Source organism: Falco biarmicus, chromosome 12 (assembly GCF_023638135.1).
Source record: "Falco biarmicus isolate bFalBia1 chromosome 12, bFalBia1.pri, whole genome shotgun sequence".
NCBI classification, from domain to species: domain Eukaryota; kingdom Metazoa; phylum Chordata; class Aves; order Falconiformes; family Falconidae; genus Falco; species Falco biarmicus.
In genome coordinates this window covers 25,204,443-25,211,765 of record NC_079299.1, presented here as the reverse complement: position 1 = coordinate 25,211,765, position 7,323 = coordinate 25,204,443, and positions in this window count along the sequence as shown.

The window sequence follows — 7,323 nt, the reverse complement described above, 5'->3', positions numbered from 1 at the left end:
TACATACTGTACATGCTGAAAGCTCTGGGGTGTCTCACAAGTACAAGCCACCCCAAGCCTGGAAGAGGACATCTGTGGGGCTGAAGGAAGCCAGGAGGATCTGCTCTGCACCCTCCGTCATTCCACATAAGCCTCTTCCCTTGGGCTGCCAACAAAAGTCCAAAAAATCCCAAACCCCCACAACGCCCAACCCAGTGTAACTCAGCTGCTTCATGATGTCCACGTAGCCCTGTTACAAAAGGTTTTATCAATACGCTGGTGAGCAGCAAGAAGGTTAAATTAGTTCAGTTCATACATATTTAAGTACCACGACCTGCATTATCAAGCTCAGGCTCAAAATATTTGTAATGGCACAATTAGCCTCAGGCACATTATCTCACTAGTATCAGCAACTGTACGTATTTATTTACAAATGACACAGGGGGGAATTAAATGTTGCTGTCGTTGTTGTCAGGGAAACAATCTACTTCTAAATTTTTAATTTTTTAATTTAAAATGTTGTATTCTAAGCAGGAATAGTCATTAAAATTGTATGAGGAAAAGGGGAAAACAAAACCTGGTGTATCTACCTACGGTGGAATTGATGTACACTGTAATTACAGCAGGTTACGGAGGGAAAAAATGTATCTTTCATGTTAGACCATGGTTATGAATGTTTCCACACATTACTTATGATTACTTTTGCTTAAGAAGGAGAAAATAATTTATTCTGCATGTGTAAATCCTCAGTAAAAATTGCAGGTTTGAACACATAATTTACCTTGTGTACTGCAATTTTTATGTAAATACTAGGATCATCACCATAAAAATGGTTGCTCAGTAGAGACAGATTTGTAACGATATAAATGGTAATTTGTGTAGTCGAATTTAATAACTAATATCCTAATTTAGTATTTTCATAGAACTGGTGGTACTGGGAACACACTCTGCTTGAGCAAATACCTTCTAAAGCCTCTGCAGTAGAGACGGGCTACCAGATCTCCTGGGAAAATTGCTGCACTATCTTGTCAAGGCATTTCTGTAGAAGAAAAACCAGGCGACAGCAAGAAGAAAACAGCATATTTTAAACAACATAAGGCAAGAATGCCGGTCTACAGCCTTATAGACCTTCGAATCAGTGCTTCACCACAGAAGAAACAATGTGTGTAAATCTTCTTTGAGCCACCCCCTCCAAAAACCCAAATGCCTGAAGATTTACCATCCTCTGCAAACCCAAACCCACCACCTCATTCCCTCCCTTCCCTGATCTCCCTGCGTTACATTGCATTCACATTTTGCTTTTTAAGCTAATGTGCGATTTGTGTGGCCAGCAAACGATGCTGTGCTCCCAGCCTCCACCTGAGCGGTGCGGGGAAGGAGCCAGATCCCTGCGCAGAGCTGGATGGACAGCTTGGGGTTTTTGCTCCCTGGTCTATTTGTGTTACCTGAGCTAGCAGCCAGTGAGGAGGGGCTCTCCAGGGTACCCTGCCCATCTGCAGAAATCCTGGCTTTGATTCCTCAAACATGCCAGCCATCTGTCAACAGCTCCAGCGCTGGGAGCAGAGGCAGGGGGATGCCTCGGAGCCCTCCTCTGCTCTCCTGCCCTGGCATGGTCCTCTGGAGCACCCGCGTGTCCTTACCCAGAGCAGCCCCTGCACTCATCCCGGTGGTCCCACGCATCTGAACTGGCTGCTGGGGAGAAATGTGCTGGGAGATTTGTGGGAAAGCTCGGCCAAACCCAAGAGTCCTCCTGCAGTCAGCCACGCCAGACCAGTCTGCTCCAGCCACAGTGGTGCCACATGCACCATCCCACCACAGCTGCATTGAAATTAGAAATTATTTTTTATAATTAACAGTTAGTTTTGCCCCAAGGTTTGTTGGCATGGGATGCACCTCGCCCTAAGTACTGCTGGTTTCCACTCCTGGCCCTTATTTGTTTTCCCTTACAGCTGTGAAATTGTGTGGATTTTCTCCCAAGTCTATCCCCAAATAAAAGACCTAGTAACACCAGTTTGTCGGCATTTTTGTGGTGGGGTTAGTTAAGTGACAGCACTAGCTGTGATTCTGTAGATTTAACCCCCTGGTCTCAAGAGGTTCCCAGCTTCAGTGACTTCCATTTGATATGAGCTAGAAAATCCTTGACATCTTGCACCAAAGGGGTTAATGTGAAAAGGGATGAGAGTTCAGTTTCAGTTACAAGCTTAGGTTTAATAATACAGGAATGAAAAATTTAGGTTATCTGGAGACCAACCAGAGTGTAAAATTGTCCTTGAAGGTGCATTTCTAAGTGAAGGTGGAACCAGGGGGTTTTGAATATCATAAAGCTGGAGGAACAGAGAGGAAATACAAAAAACAAATGGGTACTTTGGCTTGCCTTTTTTTTTTTTTTTTTTTTTTTTTTTCACATCTCTGGCAATATATAAGGGGATGGTAAACAAATTACACCAAGGCAGTGAAAAGTAATGAACACAACGTGTGCGTTTCATCTCCAAAACAACTGCAACTGAAATGTCATTTACTTTAAAAAGGGCTTGGGCAAAGGGACCAGAGGCAGCGACCACCATTGCCAAGGCACAGCCAAACCACAGAGCCGCTCCTTCGCCACAACCTGTGGGAGGTCACAGGGAGTAACCAGGGAGTCCTGAGCTTCATCGGGCAGGTGACCCTGGCAAAGGGGTGCTAGAATTGGCGCTGGAGGTGCCCAAGTGGCACCAGCAGCTCTCTTGTTCCCTTCTGCCTCTACCCTCCTGGCACCACTAGTTTCCCACATTTTGAACTGGCACCTACCAGAAGAAGAAAAGTTTCCATCTGAACAGTAAATATGGGCCAAAGTGCAGACAAATCACATTAATTAATAATTAAATTAATTATTGTAAGTTCAGCATATCTGTCCTCATTTTGGCTGGGATAGAGTTAATTTTCTTCCTCGTAGTAGCTGGTGCAGTGCTGTGTTTTGGATTTAGGGTGAGAATAACATTGACAACACCCTGATATTTAGTTGTGGCTAAGCAGTGCTTTCACTTAGTCAAGGACTTTCCATCTTCCCACCCCATCCCACCAGTGAGCAGGCTGGGGGGCACAGAAGCTGGGAGGGGACACAGCGGGGACATCTGACCCGAACTGGCCAGAGGGATATTCCATACCATAACGACATCATGCTCAGTATCTACACTGGGGGGAAACTGGCCGGGGGCTGCTGCTCGGGAACTGGCTGGACATTGATTGGCAGGTTGTGAGCAATTGCATTGTGCATCACTTGTTTTGTATATTCTAATGCCATTATCATTATTATTATTTTCCCTTCTGTTTCTGTCCTATTAAACTGTCTTTATCTCAACCCATACATTTCACTTTTCCTCCCCAATTCTCTCCACCATCCCACTGGCTGGGGTGGGTGGGTGTGTGAACGAGCGGCTGCGTGGTGTTTAGCTGCCTGCTGGGTCAAACCATGACAGTATCTCCAAGGAGAGAGATATTGACCATGAAATTTCCAGCAGAGAGCTCTGTGCAGCCTCAGTAACCACAGCCCAATCCCTCCTACTTGGATAATAAATCACTCAACCCAAGAAAGTCCTGTCCTCACTGATCTTCCAGAACATCATCGAGGCAGTCTCATTTACCAGCCTCGTCAAGTTCTTGCTAGAAAGGTACTACAACAGCCTTCATCACGGTATAGCCAAAATCACTACATGCCTTTTGTCCTGCGATGTGCAGGGTGCCAGCTGGATATTAATAAAGCAGCCAAAACTTGCCCTGAATAATCTCATCCCAAATTTAAATGCCAGACTACTCAGTACGACTTTTAAATGTCACCTTTGATTCAATTAATGCAGAATGAAACACATGTTGCCAGTACACCCTGGCAGAGTCCCAGTTAAGACTGGGAAGGTCTCAGCATCCCTCACTGACACACTAAAACCTTGCTCCACCACTGCAAGAGAATGGGGGAAGTGAAATCCTCTTGCATATGAGATGGCTGTGCTGAAGGATACTTTCATGTGCTGGTGGACTTGCCACATTTGAGCAACTCTGGTTCCATCCAGCAGTCAATGTTATGCAAATGTTACTGTTGCCACAGATTAAGAAATTTGTGATATATATTTTTAGAACAAGCACTTGCTTTTGTTTTGTTTGTTTTTAAATTTTCTGGCAATTTTTTTTTGGCATACTTCCATTCTCCATTGCCTTTCCTAACAACACCCAGTGCTACTCACACAACAGCTAAAGCCAAAGTCCGGAACATAATTAAGATGTTAAGAGGTAACTTCATCTGGACACATAAACCCAAGCACCTGCTTATGAAAGCCAGAATCAATATGCTCAGGCGGCTTGGAAGCTTGTCCAAGACTGATTTCACACGCTGTTGAGCAACCTTTTCGTGCTGGAGTACAGAGGCATCCGCCGGACCTCCTGGAAGGACTTGCTTCCCAGAATTGGCAGTTTCTTTTATCGATACTGCAGTAATGAAGACTCCTGAGCACAAAACTGGACAGATTGGAATACAGGACAAACTGAGTTATATGCGTAATTGCTCACGCAGTCTTATGCTAACCTTTCAGAGGGCTCTATTGCCCCTACATTGTCCAGCACTCTTCCCCTGCTGCTCAGCTACTAAAATGAGAATTAGAGGTGGTTATGGATGGAAATGTGCCATGCCTTGCTTTTTCACCAGCAGCGCATTACCTTTCTCCTCTGGAACTCAATGGGAACAACAGGTGATTTGATACACAGATGGTTTCAGTTTCCACAGAACAATTGTTGAAGCTCTCTTTAGTAGTACACTCATTTGCACCACAGAAAGGAGTAATTTCCAACCCATGCATCTCCTAGCTATCCACATCTGGGAATAAAACACAACCATGACGCAGAAGTCCTGAAAACACACTGAGATTTCCCAGGTATTATAATAACAATAATAACGATAATAACAACAATATCATCTCTTTTTTCACCTCTTCATTTTTAAGATTCTGATTTCTGATTTAACTCACAATACCAAAACCACAAACACCAATTTTTGCAGAATCTGACTAAAACCTGTTTTCAATTGACAATTTCCAATCTGTATCTTAAGGAAACAGAAAAACAGATTGCTAGAGGCAACCCCCTGTCTCAAGATAACATTAAAACAGGTTAACACGGAGAAAATATGCTGTTGGGCAAGGATGGTGACAAAAAGCAGTCCTACAAAGACCTCCTGACCTGAACAGGAGGTATCATTAAGTAGAAGGCTCCCTCTCCTCAAACACATTGTTTGAAGAAAGGCTCATGTCAAATGTTAATTACAATGGAAAAGAACACAGGAATGATCATGAAAAAGCACAATAATGCCCAAGAAAGCTGTAGCATGTGAGACCTTTGAAGGCTCAGAAGTTCAAAATATGTAAAAAGATCAAAAACTTGTGTTCCACTTTGCTAGATCAGAAGATGATGAGATAACTACCTCTTTTCAGATAACAAAGGATTTTCTTCAACTCTTCCCAACACATTCTTCTAAACCATCTGCAAAACAAGAAAACAGAAGGGAAAAAATTGAAAACTTAGGGAGAATGAGAACAAGCCATCCACACAAAACTGGTATGAGAAGATAGAAGAAGCTAGCAAAAGAAACCAAGAAGGACTTTGAAAAAGTCTGTAGACTTTTTTCTTAGACCTAGTTCTTTTTCAAAGAACGATTTCTTAAAAACAACAACAAAAATGCTACTGAAACCCTGTGTGAGTGCACAAGCTGTGCTACGGGGAGCTGACACTTCAGCTGTCAGCATGGCACCGGAAAAAAGTGTCGGTGTTCATAAAGACAATAAAGAAGAAAACAGAAACGGCACTTCCCAGGCTGCCACCAGCATTTTTTGCTGCTAAGGCTTGTTACACACTGGAGACATGAGGCTAAAGCCTCTAGTCCGAAATCTTGCCTCCATTTTATCAGACATTACTGTGATCCCTGAATAAGGCTTGCACACACGCAACGCTCTCTCCCTCTCTCTCCCCCCTTTAAAAACGGTTTTAAAATTCAATCTCAAGAAGACAAAAGACCAATATCTTTTGTAATCTGGTATTTTTGTCTAGTTGGACAAGCTCTTTTACTGATTTCACCACAACAGACAGTATGGCACCATAGAAGTTTACTTATTTCCCACAAAAAGCATTTTCAGGTCAAAGCTCACTTTCTCTACCTGTTTCTTCTCTTTTTCTTATCAACTTTGTTGTCATTGTACTGAAAAAAAGAAAAGCTGCATCTACAACATCATCCTGGTCTGCAACCAATTATGAAAGAAAACATTCTCTTAAAATAATAATAAAAAAAATTAAAAAAAAGTGGCAGGTTCCAGTATATCAAAATTTCACTTCATAGGTCTGCCAAGAAAATATATCCTGACTTCAACCCTTTAACTGCATCTCAGAGCCTACACAACTCCATTGATCTTAATTGCTTGTGAAGTCTTCCCTGCAAAGGAACATCTTCTATTTCCCATGATGAGGTTGGAAGCCAACACATTTTTTGCTCTTCAGCTTATCAAACTTTTTCTTCCTCCCCCAAGATCTAATGAAACACAGAGAAAATAAACCCAAGGGTGGACATAACAATCTTGCTAAGTTAAAAATAATTCATTTCTTCCAATTTTGTGTCTTCAGTGAGCCAGCAGCATATAAAATTTCAAGCTTTATCACAGTCTAGTACAAACGTATTTCTTATTCTCATGTACAGGGGATAGGTTGCAGGGACAGTAAATAGGAAATTCTGCAACACCTTTTAAAGGCCCACTGATTAAACTGGAAAGACTGGGTCTGATTGTCTAGAGCAACACATTCAGTGCCCCACGTGTTTGGGTTTTTTCTTCTTTCTTTTTTAGTTTACGTATTTCAGTTCATTTTATCAGCAACAGCTGCAAATACTCCAAGTAACCAGCCAAGCTCTAGACAGATGGGGTTTTCCCCCCCTCATTTATAGGGCAATTCTGAAGACCCTCATCTCTAACGTCACCTCCAACCGTGGCACCTGAGCAGCAGTTTATAACTGACCCTGTGGGCTCTCAGGGCTGGGCAGGGCAGCCTGTGGAGCCAGGGGACTGCCAGGAGCTGTGCCCTGGCGGCTGCTCTACTTCTTTCCTACAAGCAGCATCTTTAGGGGAACAGCACTTCTAGATAAAGGCGTGGAGGATCAAGACCAACAAGAAGTCTTTGCCCAAAGGTTTTTTGCATCTTGATCAAGTTGTCATGCATTGTTTTTGTCCAGCACCATCTCCAGTGTGCCTTCCGGACTTCTTTGTGCATCCCTATCGACAAAAAAATTCTTGATCAAGTTATCATGCAGAAAAACAGCCCAGCACCACCTCCAATGTGCCT